Below are 17991 nucleotides of genomic sequence, written 5' to 3' on the forward strand. Positions count from 1 at the left end.
GGCTGCACTTTCCTCCGTGAATATTTTCTTTATTCCATATACATATTTAAAATTTGTTTCAGTCATCAAACAAAGAGTGGTTGAGAGTAAAAAACCTCGGGAGCATCTGTACAAAAAACCTCAGCATAATCAGGCACAAGACACAGGAATTGACTTATAGCACAAGCAGAAGCCATGGCTTTATTTTCACTGCTGGAGCAGAGTAAATGGGATGTGCATTGGGAAACAAATAATTTTTATAAATCTTTCTGTTTCCGTGACCAGGCCAACATTACCAACGAGAAAATGACAATTAGAGTGCAGAACTCTGTGTGTCTCCATCTCTTTCTTCATCTGTTTTAAAAATAAAGCACCTTCTACGTGGTTGCTCTGGAACAGCAGCCCTGCCTGAGCCGAAGCACACGCATTGCCTACATTTATCTGCTGATTTGAATATAAATGAAAGAGAGTGAATTATAAACGGAGCCTGGGGAGTTGTCTCTGCAGGCCTGTGGCTGCTGGTGGCAGGGCTCAGCGGGCAGAGGCCTGGGGCCTCACCTCTGTGCGTGGGAAGAGCATCCACAGCACCACTGATCCTCCAAAGGTGACAAATCCCTCCTTTGCTGGGTCCAGGTTCCTCACACGCTGTGCTCACGGGGAATTTACCCTTGTACATGTCTCTGAAATAATGGTGTTGCTTTAAGGGGGGCCCTGGAGAGCTCTGCCACCACAGTGCTGAGCACTGAGCATCCATCCCTCCAGCTGCCTGCAAATCCACCCAAGAGAAGCCTTGGATCCTGGGGCATCCCTTTGCCCTGGCCACGAGCATCCCCACGCCCTCCACACACCTTTTTATCTGCATAAAGCCACGGCAGAGATGAAACAGCAAACGTTTGTTGTCCTTCTTGCAACTTCCCAGCAGAAAAGTCCCACCCTTGGACAAGGGGGCTGCAAAACACCACGTGCTGCATCTGCTGCCACTCCTACCATGAGCATAAACAAACCTGGTGTTGGCACAGGTCTGCTGTCATCTCAAATAAATGCAATTACCAGCCAGACCTCCTTCTCTTGCTGGGGGGACATCGGCAGCAGGGGCAGGACATGGTGGGGGTCCCAATTCTGTACCCACTTTAAGAGCAGCTTAACTTTAGGCACCTCAAGGTCATACCAATGTAAAAATGTCCTACAAATGCAAAAGACTGAACAAATTGGCCAGTGCATATATTTATCACTGCTCTCCGAGAGCTTGGATCAGAAGGTCTGAGCAGGGAAGGTCAGGCTGCTGACTCAGATTGCTCAGAAAGTGCAATTTCTCTTCCACGGGAAATTGTGGCACTCTCAGATGTGTTTTCCTCTCCAGATCCTGGTGTCCATCCCAAATTTGCTGGAGAAGTTTTTCAGACGTGTCGTTGGGCAAGGATTGCCTGTGCTGTGTGACTGGGAGGGGAGCAGCAGAGGATCCAGCTGTGGGTGCTGCTGGATCCCAGCACTGCCAGCATCAGACAGGGCACAGCCCAGGAACCAGCAGCTCACACACGTGGAAGATTAAAATGAAATCAATTTGAGTAGTGATGTCAAAACTAAACCAAGCAATTTGCTGAAATGAAATGCTTTTGAAAAAAAATTATCCTCTGAAGGTTGAAATGAATGGTTCAGATTTTTTTCCCATCAATGGTTTCCTACATGTTCCCACAAAATGGTTTGATTTCAGGAAAAATGCACTGGCCAATAAAGATCACTTCCACTGAAACCCTTTCTAGCCTTCCTGCTGCCAAAAGAGCTCTGCCTGCAGCCAAGTACCCTACAGATCTGCAAGTTGGGCAGGACCCCCAGGGCTGGTCCATGCCTGGGGGTGCAGCCCCAGAGCAGGTCTGGCACACAGTGCCCCTCAGCTGACCCAGGGAGCTGGGTATGGCTGCAAGCAAACCCTCCTGCAGCTGCTCCAGGCTCCCACAAGCAGATTTTACTTCCCATTCCCCTCTCTCACACACCCAGTCTCCATCCCAGAGCAGGACAGGCAGCCCCACACACATCTTCCCACACCAGACATACATGCACTGTCCTTGTCACACACCCAACCAATTCTCTCCCCACCATGTGCACCTTGTCTAACTGAAACAAGCCTCTGCATACTCCCTCTCCAAGGCAGCCCCCAGCACCACCCTGGACCTTTCTCCCCAGCCCCTGTCCCTGGGAACACTGGGACTTTGAGGGGCATCACTCCATGGCAGGTGCATTCTTCTCCCCTTTTTATTTCTGACTATTTCTGCAAATGTGGGTCACAAAATAGAGACAACCCTGACACTCGGCAGGAGCAGAGGAGCATCCCTTCAAAGGAGATTTAGAAAAGCGGTGTGGGAAGGGTTTCTGTAGTGCTCATCCACACAAGAGAGCAGCAAATCCTCTCCTCTGATGGCAGATCGTGAAGGCAAGTCCTTGAGCGTGAGACACTGAGCTACCAGGGATTATACAATTCCTTTGAAAAAGGGCTTTTCTTTCAGATCCCTTTTGCAAATCTCCTGCTATTACCCACCCTAAAGCACTGGTAACGCTTTCAATCTCTTGCTTTCTGCCACAGACAGACATTTCACCTTTCACTCACTTTCACTGGGGTTTTTTTTATTGGATATTGAAAGAGGGTTATTGCCTCGGACATGCAGTGGGAGGGGATGAGGGATTGGGGGCCTGTCCAAATGAGACAGTTATTCCCATATTACCTAATGCGGGGGACTGAACACACTGAGCCAGGTGCTCTTCCCAGAGCCTGAGCTCCTTCCCAAAACACTCAAGGTGTTTGATTCTTTCCATGTGTTTGTTTAAATGAATCCCCAGGAGGCTCCAGCAAGGCTGGGGCTTATCCTGGTTCGCATCAGGGCCTGGTGCTGCAGTACTGCACAGGCAGAGGGGCTGAGGGATGCAGCTGGAGCTGGGATCAGGCTGGACCAAAGCCTAACTATGCACACTGTTTGGGACAAGATGCCGTCAGTGTTTGACCATTTCAGCTGCCAGACCCTCTATCCCCTGCACAATTTAGCAAAGTCTCAGTGTGAAAAGAGGACAAAAGGTCCTTGATATTCACAGGGGCACAGGTGGGACACTGAGTGGCCATTTGGGCTCTAACCCTGGACAATCCATCAGCCAACAAAGCAAGACCTATTTCTGTTTCTCCATCAAGTGCTTGGGGCTGAGCTGCTTCACTACAAGGAGAAGTCACAACCAGGCACTGCCACATCCCAAAATCCAGCTGTGCCCAACTGCTCCCAGCTGTCAGAGAGGGTGGGTGTGAGGAGCCTGGGAGCAGGCAGTGGGAACAGGGCCAGGCACGGCAGCAGGAGCGGGAGTGCAGAGGAAGGGGCCTTCCCATTGTCCAGAACAAAGGACCAGATGTGCACCCAGGGTAGGGAAAATCCCACCCTCCAACAGCCAGATCTGGCGTTCCCACTTGGAAAGGCCCCAAGGCTGTCATTAGGAAAACGTTCTACGCTGGGGCAGCTAAATCCCCTCATAAACTGATGTCATTAATTCAGGGCAGCTACTCGTCCAGAGGGTTACTCTGAGGCCATACCTGGGCAGCTGCTCTGCACCTGCAGGTGTCTGGGTCAAGGACATCACTTTTCCTGGTCTCTGATTTTTATTTTTTTTTTCTTAAAAGCCAATAAGCAAAATCAGCCACATGGCGAATTTTTTTTTCCTTTCTTCACTGCATCCTTACTCCCAAGTTAACATTCTTCATTAGTCCTGCTCAGGCGGATAAGCCCAAAGACAAGTGCTAGTGCATCTCTTTGGATGCCACTGCAATGCTGACAGTATCCACACAATCATTTTAACCCAACCTCCACATTAAGCCATTTAGTGCTAACCTGTGCCTTAGCTAACACAGGTCTTTCAGAAAAGCACCCAGTCTTCATTTTCAGACATTGAGAATGAAAAAACCCACCATTTTCCTTTGGATTTGTTCCAAAACATTGGACTTGCTGGGGTTTTTTTAAACAGTGAAGGTGATTAATTTCCAGTTTGCCTTCATCTGTCTCTTTTTTCCAGCCATCCGTGGTTTCCCCCCTGCTACATTACAGAACCTGCAATGCCCACAGTTTTCTGCCTGTGAAGGTATTTATACACTGTCATCAAGTCACCTCTCAACCTCTTTTTTTAATAATGCAAACAGATGGAGGTCTTTAAGTTCTCCCTCCTGTAAAGCTGTTTCTCCAGTCTTTCAATCATTTTTGTAGCTCTTTTCAACACTTTCCAACACTCTCTCTTAAATGCAGACACCTAAACTGGATGCAAAATTCCTGAATCAGACTCCCCAGTTCCCTACAAAGGTTAAAATCCTCTCACAGCTCCTACTCACTGTGTCCCCTCTTACACATTCAAGAATCTTTTTCAGTCTTTTGGCTAAAACATCACACATTGACAGGAAGCTTTCATTGAGCTGATGTTCCACTATAGCCCCCTCTTCGAGCCCTTATACAGGTCCAAAGCACCTTCTTTGTTAAAGCTGGAGCTCCTTCTTCTTTCCTAGATGTTCCTCACTGAACTGCTCCAATTTCTCAGGTATTCAGGCCATAACAGCATCTTTTGGACTTTTATTGTAAATGCCTGATTTGCTAAACACTGGACACTGAACCATAACCTGAGAAAACAGAGATTCTTCTGGCATCAGATATTACAATTTCCCTATTTTCCCTTTTCTCCCATTCCCTGTCATCACAACTCCTGGGTTTTGGTGCTCAAGGGTGTCAGACATCCATCCATGGCTGGGCTAAAGTCTGAAGAGCCCTGGAGAGCAGAGGATACCCAGGTGCCATATGAGCTCACATTACCCTGACTGTGTGCCAGGCAGCACAGTGACAGCGCTGGGGAGCAGGGCTGGCAGCCAGGGGAGCCCCAACCTCACACCATTTCCCCTGGCCAGGTCTCAAAATGGACCAGCACTGATAAAAGGGACAGATTTTCAGCACAGACACCCGGTGTGGCCAAGCTTTTCTGAGCAGTGTAGCTGCCAGCATCACACCCAGAGCTCCTGGGAGCTCAGATATCTGAAACTCTTCTCCTCTCAGTCTTTTCCTTTTCCAGTTCAGCATTGCAGCTATAGCATAAACACACTCTTTTCCATCTGGGAACAACCGTCTGTCAGCATCCTCTGGGCTGCAGCACCATCACTTGCAAGCAGTGTTATGGGACAGTTTTAAAGAAATTTGAATAACACGCTGGAGAAAAACGCTTCTGCTATCAATTCCCTCCTCTTTACCCAGCAGGTGGTTTCTCTGTGGCAAACACCGCTTTTGTGGGATGAAGATTACCAGCCGGGATGTTTTTTCCCACTGGGAAATAGCTACGTTTTTGGGAAGCAATGCGAGACTTGGCCTGGGTCCATCCCCTGGTGAGGCTGGGCCGGGGAGGGCAGTGGAGGCAGGCGGGGATGCAGCCGCCGGCCGCTGCATGTCAGTGTTGCTCCACGCAGCCCGTCCAGCTGTGCAACATCTGCCGCCCGCCGGAGCGGCTCTGCCCGCGCCCAGAGCTCCGCGGTTTGGGGGAATGCGGCTCTAGGGACGAGGTGACAGCACGTCCCAGACAGAAGGACGGTCCTGTTTGTGTGGCACCACTGGGCAATGGTGCCCGGCTCCTACTGAAGGCTCAAGGGGTGGGAATTGCACCCCCAGTCCAGCAGAAGCTGCCTGACCAGCAGGCAGGTACCCAGCAAACTGTGGCCCTGCACTGCAGGGACATTTCTCACCCCTTTCTGAGCCCCAAGCAACACGCAGCACCCCCCAAAATCCCACCATGGTGTCTAGTATGGCTATAAGGATAATGGATTACCCAACATTTCCACTCCTGGTTTCTACAGGGACCAGGTTCACAGAATCACAGAATATCCTGAGTTGGAAGGGACCCACAAGGATCATCGAGTCCCACCACTGGCCCTGCACAGGACCATCCCCAAGAGTCACACCATGTCCCTGAGAACGTTGTCTAAACACTCCTGGAGCTCTGGCAGCCTTGGTGCTGTGCCCACTGCCCTGGGGAGCCTGTTCAGTGCCCAACCACCCTCTGGGGAAAGAACCTTTTCCTGAGACCCAAACTAACACTCCCCTGGCACAACTCCAGGCCATTCCCTGGGGCCCTGTCCCAGGTCCCCACAGAGCAGAGATCAGTGCCTGCCCCTCCTCCTCCCCTCCTGAAGAAGTTGTAACTGCCATGAGCTCTCCCCTCAGTCTCCTCTTCTCCAGCTGAACACACCAAGTGCCCTCAGCCACTCCTCATATGGCTTCCCCTCAAGCCCCTTCACAAGGTTCAGGAATCAAAGCCAGTGTAAAGCTGGGCAGGCATGCTCTGGACATTGCCCTTGTTTCCAGAGCTGGGCTGGTGTAACCCCACTGAATGGCAGTGCCAGGACCTGTGGGTTCACTGCTGGGCTCCCCAATGCAGCAGCGTCCCCTCACAGCTCCCCTGATGCTGTGCAGAGCATCCCAGTGGGGCTGTGCATGGCTGCCCACAAAAACCCTCCAGTAATGCAGAACAGACACAAAATCCCTACAGGATGAATAATTATTGCCAGGGTCAGAGGTGTGGGGAACTCAACCCTCCACACCAGTCTCATGTAGCTCTCACTGAATTCAATAGTAATAAATTCACTAATAATGTTTTTCACTTCGCCTCCCCCCCCCATTCCCTCCAAGTCCTGCTGGAGAAGAAATCTGTCATATAGGGCCTGGATTTTCCATTGCCTTGGTAATGTATTTCCTTGTTGTGTCCACTACCTCGAAGAAATAGATATTAAAGGTGTGAGGAGAAAGGTGAAAAGTGCTGTGGCTACCAGAGGAGACACGTTTTCCTGGGAACCCGACATGCTTCCCACCTGCAGACTCAGATCTGGGATTCACACAGGTGCCAGGGTGGAGCAGTGGGTTCATGAAAAGGGAAAAAAAAGATAATAATTTTGCTCTGATGTAGTGGAAAAACAGAACTGGTGGTGCCCCACACCCATGTAGAAGGGGGCTGGATTTATGTAGTGGGAATTCAGCTGTCCAGAGGTGAACAAAGCTCTTGTTGACATGGGGGGCAGAGGGGGGTGTTGAATTCAAAGGCTGCACATTTGTTGGCTGCATGCCCAAGTCCTACAATGAGCCAGGAAAGCTTGTCCAGGTGTTTCACCAGGAATGAAGTGAGACAACTCAGCTTCAGAGATGTTCTCCTTCTCCATTCAGAAATTCCAGCACTGGGCTCTGAAGGAGAGGCCATTCTGTAGATCAGCAATGCTTCTCCCTGTTTCGCTTCCTGACCTCCAAAAATGAAGTGGTGGGAGAATTTCCAGCCTTACAAAGAGGCCGGAGGATTTATCTGTCAAAGCTCTCAGAGGTAGTGTTTCCCTGATATCTGCCCCCATGAGATTCTTGTACCTGCAGGTGAGGCCTGAGGCATTCCTGGGATGAGCTCTCCAGGAGGAGCCTGGACAGTGTGAGACAGCCACCACCACATCAAAGACAATGACAAAGGGACACTGACATGGATTCAGAGGAATGACCAGGAGCTACCAGCTTTGGGGTTTTTCACATGTAAATTTAGTCCTAGTATTAGAGCTTGTTGCATGGCATCATTTGTTTAAAAGTACAGCAACTGGCCTAGACACTGCTTGAGAGAGAGTGTCCCAATGCCCAGTCACACTCTCAGCCACACAGACTCTGCTAGAATAGGGTTAATCAGCTCTTTTTTAATTTCAAAACCATTCTCTAGACCAGTATCCACAACAGACTGCTGTGCTCCGGGGAGATGACAGCCCAAATCCTGGCTCACTTCAGCCTGAACCCAACAGGGAGCCATCAAGCTGGAGCTGTGAAGGCAACAGAAATTCCTGACCCTCTTCTGGTCAGCCCGAGAGGCTCCCTGAGCCACGAGGGAGGCACAGGGGCAGATTACTCACACCCCAAGTATGAGCAGCGGGGAAGGAGGGCCGTGTGGGGCTGCACTGCTGAGCCAGAGGTCGAGGCAGAGCCGTGGAGAGCCCATGGAGATGCTGGAAGAGCCCCCCAGCACATGCAGAGCTCCGTGCACCGACCAGCAGTGGCAGCATCCAGCAGCCCAGAGCCTCATCAGCAGCTGCATGGTGGGCAAGATGGCAGGAGATTAATTCCTGGGATTGTCTTCCTCACCCAGAGCCTCAATGGGCTTGATCTCCTTGAATCCTGCAAGCATCAGCTTTACAGTGAGGAATGACCTTGCAGACTCTCTTATGGGTGCCAGAGAGCAAACAGGAGGCTCCAACCTGACAGCTACTGGAGCACTGGAATGTTTTTGAGGATCAGAACCACATTTTGGCTGCAGTTTGGCTCCCTGTGCACTCCAAGCTGGATCTGAGCTTCCCCTCCCCAGCTTTGTACTACACAGACGCTTCTGTGCAGCCAAGAGATTTGCTTGGTGGCTCTGAAATAAAGTTGGGAAATATTCCCTCAGCCAGGGAGTTATATAAAGTGCATTCCCTACGATGCACGACTTCTCTGTGCAAAGAATATCCATGGTGATGGTGCCCACAGCATCTCGCCTGCACTGCCTGCAAACAGCAGAAATTCAGCTCTCGGTGCAGGTGCTTGGAAAAGCCACTTCCACAGAGTCACCATTCTGCTGGACAATGCAACCATGTCAAAATGAAAACATCAAGAGGTCACGGCCATTGCACAGAAACATCATGTCAGGGACAGAAAGAGAAACACATTTCTCCCACCGAGTCACAACATCCTCTTCCCAAACTTTTGGAATGAGTTATCTTAAGTTTTTCCATTTTGAAACAATTTATAAGGTCTAATTTTAGAATACAAAATAAATCATGATGAAAAAAAGAATGTTTTTAATTATCAAAATCTGTTTGACCAAGCAATAAATATTTTTTCCAGTCTCTCACAGAGAATTCTGAAATTTTCCAATGTCCCTCCTGGCTGGAACAAAAGCCATCACCAGATCTCAGATACCCAATTGCTCTGTTGAGCAGACAGAGAGAAGGTGGATGAACAGAGCCAGCAGAGCATTGTGCTGAAATTCTCTGGCTCTGCCACCAAGATTTTGCCCTGAGAAGACTGAGAGACAATGAATTCACCTTGGTTATGAGGACCAGCACAGACTACCTGAGTTATTTTATTCTTCAGAGTTCATGAGGCACCAAGGCCTTGGATGTGTGGCAGCACTGTCACTGGCTGTTCATGGCCCAAAGACCAGCAGCATCCTTCTCAAACACACAGGGCCCCCTTTCTGCAGGAACAGGCTCCTTCCAGCCCCTTGCATTCATTAATTCATCCAGAGCCATAATCTAGCCACAAGTTTCTGAGCAAATCCAACCTCCCCCACTAGCAGTCAGTATTTCCAGCACTCCCTTACACATTTTCCTCTGCCACATACAGCACTGCATGTTGTTTCCCAGCTCTTTGGAGCTGTCTCCTTCTCCTCCTCTTCCCTCCCCAACAGCTCCCACCCCGTTGTTCCCATCCCTATTCCCTGCAAAGAGCCCCACAGGAAAGAGGCACCAGCCAAACAGCTCCACAGATTTTTTTTTTTTACCTGAGCCTCAGATGCAGAAACTTTTGTTGTTAAATCCCTTGAAAAAACATAACTGAGTCTTTATAAACACCATGGGAGGAAAAGCCCCGTTTCAAGATCTGAGCAAAATCAGGACGGATAATCCGGAGTGGCAGGAGCGGGTTTCTGTGCCCAAAGGGCAAGGGAAGGGGGAAAGGCAGGGGAACACAAAGGGAAATGCTTCATTAACTCCTCCTGAGGTTATCTGCTCGCTTTAAAAGCTAATGCCTCCCCCAAAAGGGTACAATGCATCAGCTTGCAGCCCAGTTCATTACAGAATTCCTGCAACAGGGACACTTCTGCCCGGGCCTCTCTCAGGGCTGGCTTTGACCAGAGCCACCTGCCACCACACAGCCCAGCTAATGACCTGCCCCCTGTCATCCTGCCCCTGTTGTCTGCAATCACCCGGCTCTGTGATCCCATTCCCCATTGTCTGGGAACAGATCTGAAGTTGTGGCTGCAGTTCATGGGGGGATATTTTTCTCCTTGTGTTTCCCCGAGTCCTTGAGGTCTGCCAGCCAGACCAACCCATTTGGATGAGCATGGTGATAAGTCTTGGCATTGGAGAGGTGTGGGCCTTATGGGCATTGAGATGCTCTAGGGAATAAAACCCCATGGACAATCCCTTAAAGCTGTCAGTGGCCACCTCTCTGTTGAGGACGTGGCTTCACAGCATCTCTCCCACTTGTCTGTACCCAGTGGGCACTGAACACCCTGGCACAGCCTTTTGCACAGCTCCAGGCAGCTCATTCCTGCAGGGTCCTGCCTCAGAGCCTGTTTCTCCCTTCTCTCTCAGACAGCTGTTTACATTTCTGTTTGTATGAATAATCTCAAATATGAAGGCTTTGCTTTGCTTTTCACCCCATTAGATAACATTAATTACTGTAGGGAGCCAAGTAGCTTGGAAAAAGGAGGGTAAAAAACCTACTCGGGAAAAGTTACAGACCTTGCAAGTATTTAAAGGGCCATCTGCATCTCCTCCAAAACTGTGCAGGCAAACGAGAGCAGCGGTAGCACATCTTTATTCAGTAGACATCGTGGCAACATTCCCACTCCTGTCTCAGCCAAGAACTAGCACCAAAAATGTCAGGCTTGCTGTTCCTCAAGCCCTCCTCTCTGTTGGGAATGTAGCAGAGAAGTTGTTTGGATGCATGGCAGGACTCAACCTGGGGAAGGACTCACATGGAGTTTTGGGTCAAACGCCAGGTCTGCTCTCTGCCTCCTCCCCCTCAATGCATCTCACCTTGGGGCTGCCCCTTAGAGCTGCTGCATGTCTTCTCCTTGTAGGTTTCCCAACAATATTATGGATTGTCTGGCCATTGGAAAGATGCTTTGCTCAAGCAAATAAGTACAATCCTCAGGTGGGAAAGGTTGCAAACAGAAACACAGATTTCTGATCCTTTCCTATTGCCCCATAAACACAAATTCCCTCTGGGCATCTGTCATTGACATTTACCATCCCCACTCACATCTGGACATAAATATTTGTTAGGCATAATAAGGAAAGACTGAAATCCATCTTAACATGTGCACTGAGACAAGCTGTTTTAGAACAATAATAAATAACAATAAGTTTATTAATAATTCATCCATTTCAAGCAAACATCTTCAGGCAGACATTCCTGCCTATTGTCTCTCTGATATTAAGCAGAGCTGCTGAGGCCTGGCTCTGATTTTTCCTTTGGATACCAGCCAGCAAAGCTTCCAGGTGGATGATGCTGATTTACAGCCCATCTCCGTTCCCTGCTCTATTTACACAGCTTTGTTTAGGGGGTATTGTGTGAATTAGCTTCCAGGGCAGTCATTACTTTTGAAATATAGGAAGGAAACAGCAGCGGTTGGAGGAAACCTACAGTGAAATTCAGTCACAAATCTGATATATTAATTCCTGTTCCATCCCTTTCCTTCCCCAGCACTTGCCTTGGGAAGTCGAGCCTACCCCTGGCATGCTGCTTTTCACCAGAGATATTACACTGCTATAAATGTCAGACATTTGAAGAACAATTCTATCTATTAGCATGTAAAAGAGTATTATTGTCTGCAAGTTCTTAGGTTCAAAGGCATCATTGTGTTTGGAAAATGGCTGTTTGCAGCTCCAGATCCCAGTAACAGCTATGGGGGCTGATGGTACACTCTGGAGAGACAGAGGTTCTCATCCAGCCCAAAACACAGTGCTCAACAAAAGGAGAACATTAGGTAGGAGAATGGTACAAATGTCTTCAATACAATTTTGTTACTCTTTTACGTTACTACTAAGTTTCCCTTTGAAAGTAACCTCAACTTCTAGATCTTTCCTTCTACTCCCAGACTAAAATGATACTAAAATGAGAGAGACCTTCCAAACATAACCTGGATCATCGGCTGAATGGAGCAGGCCCTGCTTGGTCCCTGGGAAGGAGCCAGTGTGAACCATCCCAGTATCTGGCCTTTGACTTGAAGGAATGATGCTCTCCCACCCCAGATGTGCTCTGCCTGACAGGTGTCAGATCACTTCCAGCTGCTTCTCCAGCAGCCACTTGTAGCTGCCTTCCCTCCCTAACCCTCAGGGGCTAGAGATAACTTCCACTAGCCCAGGTTGCTCCAAGCCTCATCCAGCCTGGCCTTAAACACTTCCAGGGATGGGGCAGCCACAGTTTCTCTGGGCAACCTGTGCCAGGGCCTCACCACCCTCACAGGGAAGAATTTCTTCCTAATATCCAATCTAAACCTACTCTCTGTCAGTTTGAAGCCATTCAGCCTTTTTCGTGTCACTCCATGCACATATAAATAGTCTCTCTCCATCTTTCTTGTCAGCTCCCTTCAGGTACTGGAAGGCTACAATTAGGTCAGCCCAAAGCCTTCTCTTCTCCAGGCTGAACAATCCCAATTCTCTCAGCCTTTCCTCACAGGAAATCATCTTGATGGCTGCCAACTCTGGCCATGCTCCTGTTGGAAACAAATAATTGTGGGGAAGGATATATAGCTACGTGTATATATATATATATATATATGTACAATGCTTCTGTGTAGTGAATTACCAAAACAATCAGACCAGCACAGCAAATCACATGGATTTGGGCAGAGCAGGGTTTCAGCACGGGTGGTGGAGCTTGTGCCCATGAGAATCTGCAGCAGAAAAGAGCAATAACCTCAGCAACTCCACAGCAATGGGCTCTGATACAGAGGGGCTGAACCGGCTTTGAGGCAGGACTTGGGGGAAGCCAACACAGAGCAGGTGGTTCGAAACTCTGTTAACAACCCCGTTAACAAGCGCCGCAGATTAGACCAAACAACAGCTCATCAGCATTCAGCCCAAAGGCCACGGGCTGCAAGGGAGAGAATAGAGGAAGAACGAGAGGGAGGGGAGATGAAAAGAAAGCAGAGATGGGAAGTGGTTTTAATAATATTGTTTCCTAATTACAGCACGGCACAGAGAGCAGATGCAGACTGCTTTGACGTTTACAGTCAGCAGAGGACGTGCCAAAAGCACAGCAAGGGAACTGCTCACACGAGGGAGGCAGTGGCAGCACCTGTGTCCCCACTGTGGGGGGAGTGGGTGTCCCAGCGTCTGACCTGGGGCTCCTGTCAGCCCAGGTGAGCTACTGCTGCTGCTCAGCACCCTGCTGGGGTTTCTTTTGAGGCTACAAAATGCAGTTTAAGGGCTTTTCCTGACCTGTGTGAGAGATGTATCGGTGAGGTTTGCCGGGAAGAGGCGGCATCATCCTCAGAGGAACTCATCTGTAGGGTGGGGGACAGCACCTGCATCACCTGGTGTGGAGAGACACGTTTCTACACCAGCTCTGTGCACTGTGAGTGAGAACACCACTTAAACTGCTGCAGATCCATCCTCCCAGCACAGTGGGAACCTGTTGCTTTTTTCATTACGTCCTGAAACATTTATGATGGGAATTCAGCACCGTTATCCCACTATGAGACACCAAAATGAGTTATTGCACAGCCCAGCAGCACAGCTGGGGCTCTGGGGCAGATCCCTGAGCCAGTCCCTGGCACTAACCACTGCCCCACAGCAAACTGGGCAAGGATGGGCATGTGTGGGGCCAGTTTGGACCTTTCCCAGCATGTGAGGATGCCCAGGGCCCGTTTCTCCCGGCAGTGTGTGTATGGGAAGAAGACTTCAAACTCCTGAAAAACTTCCCCCAGCCTGGCCTGGCGTCTGTGAGCCCCCCACCCTCGTTCTAGCTGTACACAGAAATGTACAGGATGAGGCACACTAATGCATGTTTTGGTCCCAAGCCAAAATAAACGCCGGCTATAATAACCCTCACGGGAAAGCCAAACAGAGGACCCCTTTGTTAGGGATAACTCGGCACGTTACGCTTCATTTGGGCCAACAGCACTTCCAGCACGAGGCTGGGGGCACCATCTGCTTGATGTGGGCAAGGTGGGCTGAGGCCAGAAACCAGAGAAAAAGGGGAATCTCGGGACAGGATGCCTCTTGAGTCAGCCTGGCCCATAAAGACCAAAAAAATCTGGGAGGAAGAAATCTGGCAGGTATGTCAGGCCCCTTGTAGTCTCTGCTGGAGGTAATGGTTTGTAATGGGACAGGGAGCAGCAGTGAGTGGTGTCTTCTTTCCCACTCACCTTTTGTGCAGGTGTATGAAGAGGTCTGGCTTCAGCTGTCTCTGGCTAATCCCTGTTTGGTTCCCCTTCAAAAATAGAGATAGAGGAACAACAACATTGGATGAAACCCTAGGGTTCTCTGCTAAGCCCAGCACAAGCTCTGGTCATTTGTGGAAACTTCTTTACTGATGTGTAAACGTGATGAAATGACTCAGGGGAAGGTCTGCCCTGACCTGAGGGGGACGGGACAGATGGGATCCCTTGGCCATACCCCAGTACAGACTGGGCCCCTGGACCCCTCCCAGTATGAACTGGCAGCTATAGCCCAAAGCACCTGAGCCTGAGGGCAACAGGGAGTGTGCTGATGTTTGGGTTAGTGGTAGGTATTCCTGCAAGGAGCAGGGAGTTGACCTCGATGACCCTTATGGATGCCTTCCAACTCAAGATCATCCGTAATTTTGTGATTCCATGATGACCTGTGATCTCCTGCAGCAGGCTCAGTGGGTACAGGTGGTAGCAGAGCCCTGTGGCCCTGCCCCACCCTGGCACAGGTGCTGATGGTCAGGGCCAGCCCCAGCTGGACGGCGTTTGGTGATGGGAAGGGGCGGTGCCGAGGGGGTGGGAGCAGTTCCAGCAGGCATGGAGACCTCTTTGCTGCAGGCATGGCTGCTCTCCTCTCCTCTCCAGGCGTGTGCCAGGTGGAGGATGTCCTTGCTGTCTCCAGGTAAGGCCATGCAGTTGTGTGAGATGAGCTCCGTGTGTTGTGGGCAATGGTTGTGTTTGGGGGGTGTGTGATGCAGGGGCTGGGGGTGAGGAAACTTGCTGTCCCCAGCCTAGGGGACAGATAACACATGTCCTCTGGTGGCATTGCTGAGTGTGGGCTACTGAGGAGGTGGCCACCAGCATGTAACAACAGCCTGGTCCAGAGGGATTTATCCTGGTGGCAAGTGGGCTGAGGCAGCAATAGCCCTCAGTGCCCCACATTGCTGGAACCAGAGTGCCTGGGGTGTTTAAGCTCTGAAAAGCCAGAAACAGCCTTTCTGGAGCAGGTTATGGACTTCTGGGGAGTGGTCCCTGAGTTTTGCCCACCTGAAGTGTCCAGAAGAAGAGGCAGTGGTCCTGGGGCCAGCAAATATCCATATGGGCACCCCATATGGATACAGCCATGCAACTGCCTGTGTGGTGTGTGTTGGACTCAGATTTGCTGGGAAAGCCTTATTGACTTCTAAATAAATAAAAGGAAGCACAGAGGAATTGAGCATGATGGGCCTGCAGCTCCAACTCCTCCAAAGTTAATATTGTTTCTGCCTGTATGGGTGAGGTTTCTGGTGTTATCATAGTGGAAATCCAGTCTGTTGTTGCTGCTGGCAACTGGTGCTGATTGGGGGTTTTCCATCTCCCCTCTGCAGCTCTGGGAGCAGAGAGAGGCTTCTGCAGCAGGCAGAGGCTTCAGGCCTTTGATGTGCTTCTCAGTGATGTTTAGACACTTAAATCATGATGTTCAACACTGATGTTGTGGCTCCAGAAGATTGTAATGCTTGTGTTCATTTAAGGGGAAAAGAAAAAGGAGAGGGGAGAGGGGTTCCTGCTGTTTTCTAGTGGATGTGGCTGCATATGGCTCTTTATAGGACGGAGCTGGCACATGGGAAATCTGTTTGTAGCTCAGGGATGAGGATAAAGCTCAGTGTCCCAGCAGAAGAGCAGTGCTTGGCATCTGTGGGTGTGCTGCGCTCCTCGCTGGCTCTGGGGAAATGATGAGTTTTGGTTCCTTTACGCTCATAAAACGCTCTGCTAGCCTGGAAACGAAGCATTAGGGATGTGCAAATAATTAATTACTAATTAGCTGGTAGATTGTTCACAGGATACAGCCAGAGGCTAAGCAGTTCCAGCACAGACCGTGAGAGTGCTGTAACCTGTGCGGGTCTGTGTGGTGGGTGCTGAGGAGTCACTGTGCCCGAAGGAGCAGGAGGTGCAGGAATGGGAAATACCTGGGAGACAAAAAGAAGCATTTTGGGAGTGGGAAGGGAGAACAGATCATGCTGGGGGGATGGCAAGAAGGGGATGACACAATGCCCTTCAGGAAGATGAGAGCAGTCAGAAACGGGATCAAAGCCTCTGTCGGGGACATCCTGAATCCTCTGGTGAGGATCAGGTTTCCTCAGGGAACATTAAACAGAACCCCCCAGGCTGCTCCACGGAGGGAGGAGCAGGGGAGAACCGAGCCCCGTGTGGGGATTAGAGCTGAATTGCCACCAGCTGCGTTGAGTTAAGCTGAGGTGGGGCTCTGGGTGTCACCACTTGTTTTGAGTGGTCACAGAGTGAGGTGTCCTGGGCAGGTGGGCTCCTCTGGCAGCCCCATCCCAGCCATCACTGCCCACAGGGATTGTCCGGGGTAAGAATGAGGGTGATTTTGCTGTGGAAACTGGTGTGGGGGTGTCCTGGCTGGGGTGAAACTGGGATGGCATCCACTGATATCAGCATGTGCCCTCCTCCAAAATGAGGGGGTTGGTGAAGGGAAGGGGGCAGAGGTGCAGCCCAGTGGATCGAGCACTGTCCTGCCTGGCTGAGGGATCTGCTGTGGGTTTGTGGGGAGTTTGCTTCCCCTGTGGGAATGCCCATCCTTGTTTTACACCTCTGAGACTGGGTCAGAGGGTGGCAATGGCTTCTGTCACTGCCCTGTTACCTGTGCCTCTGCTCTCATTAACACGCAAAACTTCCCTAGTTTGCTTTGCTGATAAAAATCCTTGCTGCTGAGTGAGCAACATTAAGTTAAATCAACACTATGTTGGTGGTGAAAATGCAAACTTGAGGCATTTCCAAACTTCTTTCTCCCCTCTGCCTGTCCTGCTGGCCCCTCACCAGTGCTGGTGGCACTGATGGCTGCTGGGCTGCCCCATGAGGGGACTGAGCAAGGCTTTACCAACAGTTACTTTAAACCCCTGATTGTTGGTGCAGGAGGATAGAGGGGATGGCAGGGTCCCAGGCAGCAGCTGGCATGGTCCTCTTTGACAGAAATCACCTTCGAGGTGGGATTTTGGCTCTGGTTTAACTACATGAGTCCTGAAAATATGTACTGGTGAAATATGCCTGGTTCCTGCTTTTTCAAGCTGTTTGGCTGCCCTCAGAGGACAGCAGTTGCTCGGGATGTCCTCAATGTCTGAAACAGCAATAAAAGACGCTGCATTAACACATGAAGGGTTAATGGTCTTGGGCTGAGGCTGCTCACCTCGACCTGAACCAGGAGATCTTCCAGTCGGGAGCAGAGTGATGCAGCTTCTTTGGTGTCAACGTGGGAAAGCGATAAGGGGAAGCCTCTTCCCGTCCAGCTAATGATCTGCAGTAATGAGAACTTGGCCTCAATCTGCTCCCCGGGCAGGAATTAAAGCGGCCGGGCCGGGGCAGCTCTCGCGGCTGGGTGGTCCTGCCCCAGCAGGGAGTGCGTGCCAGCGGCGCTGAGCATCCTCCTGGCTCCAGTGTGAACGTGGACGAGGGGGGAGTGGGGGGCCTTGGAGTGCAACAAGGGGGTGAGCTGAGCCCTCCCGACGGAAGGGGGCACATGGGGGGAGCCGGCAGCAGTGCCACATGAGCGGTGAGTAGCTCATGCCAGCGCTCCTGGGGCTGGCTGGACCCCAGCAGCCATACCTGCTCCCTGGGCTTGTTTGGTTTGTTTTCCTTTGTAGAATTTCATTTTTTTCTTCTCCAGTGAGACTCTGAAGCTGTGGTGGGTGCAAATCTCGGGGAGGTCCCTGCAGACCCGGGTGCCAGGAGGAATGTGTCCCTCCAGCCACTGCCTTCCCGTGGTGCGGCATCAGCCCGAGCCTGGGGGATGTGGTGGCTCCTGAAAGCTGCCACATCCCTGGCAGGGGATGCAATGAACCAATTAGTCTC

Source organism: Neopelma chrysocephalum, unplaced genomic scaffold (genome assembly GCF_003984885.1).
Source record: "Neopelma chrysocephalum unplaced genomic scaffold, ASM398488v2 Primary Assembly neopelma1_74, whole genome shotgun sequence".
Taxonomy (NCBI): Eukaryota; Metazoa; Chordata; class Aves; order Passeriformes; family Pipridae; genus Neopelma; species Neopelma chrysocephalum.